Raw genomic sequence first — 829 nt, forward strand, 5'->3', positions numbered from 1 at the left:
TATATATAGAGAGAGAGAGAGAGAGAGAGAGAGAGAGAGAGGGAGGTATTTGTACATATACATATGAGTACGAGATGTATATCTAGATATTGACATGTATAAACATCTGTGTATATACATGTCATATATATGCATTTGTATGTATCTTCACATATATATCTTCTACTACTAAGCACTGACTTGCCCAACCATCTAATCCATATACCTAAATTCTTCATTCCACCATGTTACTACCCCTCTCTCACCCCCATCACTAAAAGTCTATCACTACATAACTGACACTCCTTTATCTTTTACGCTATTATACCTATCTCTCTACCATCTCCACATTCCTTTAATCTGACGCTACTTTACTCTTTGCTCTATCATGTTTTACACAGTAATATCTTTCTCTCTCTATAACCCAATAGATCTCAACGCTGGGAATGATATTCTATTGCACATCCGATCTGGCACATGGAACCTCATTAGAGTGAAAAAAATACATAAAATAAATGAAGAGAACAGAAAAGAAAGAGCCTCGCGATGAGGAAAGAAGTCTTAATGTATTTGAATCATAACATTTTGCAGTGTAACACATCGAGGGACATTGAAAGCAGAAAATGCTGTTAGACACTATAACAGGCACGCAGACAAACACGCACACGTACGCACACACGCAAACACACACAAACATTGTTATTGCCCGTATCCTATGAGTATAATATGATTGCATATGTATGCCCAGGGTTATCATAGGTAATTTATACCAGTCGTAAAGACAGATATTTTCGTCCCTTAGACTGCTTACTCTACTAACATTTACATATATATATTTCACGCTTTTAAA

At 36.1% G+C, this 829-nt stretch overlaps 1 long non-coding RNA gene across 1 annotated transcript in view; it reads left to right on the plus strand.

The window, feature by feature from the left end:
* Positions 1–557, plus strand: part of LOC128250088 (uncharacterized) — a 135,579-nt gene extending 135,022 nt beyond the window's left edge. The window contains exon 4 of the long non-coding RNA XR_008266212.1: positions 411–557. This is a non-coding gene — a long non-coding RNA (uncharacterized LOC128250088). The remainder of the gene's footprint in view (positions 1–410) is intronic.
* The last annotated feature ends 272 nt before the right edge of the window (positions 558–829 follow it).

The sequence above is a fragment of the Octopus bimaculoides genome, chromosome 19 (assembly GCF_001194135.2).
Source record: "Octopus bimaculoides isolate UCB-OBI-ISO-001 chromosome 19, ASM119413v2, whole genome shotgun sequence".
Taxonomy (NCBI): domain Eukaryota; kingdom Metazoa; phylum Mollusca; class Cephalopoda; order Octopoda; family Octopodidae; genus Octopus; species Octopus bimaculoides.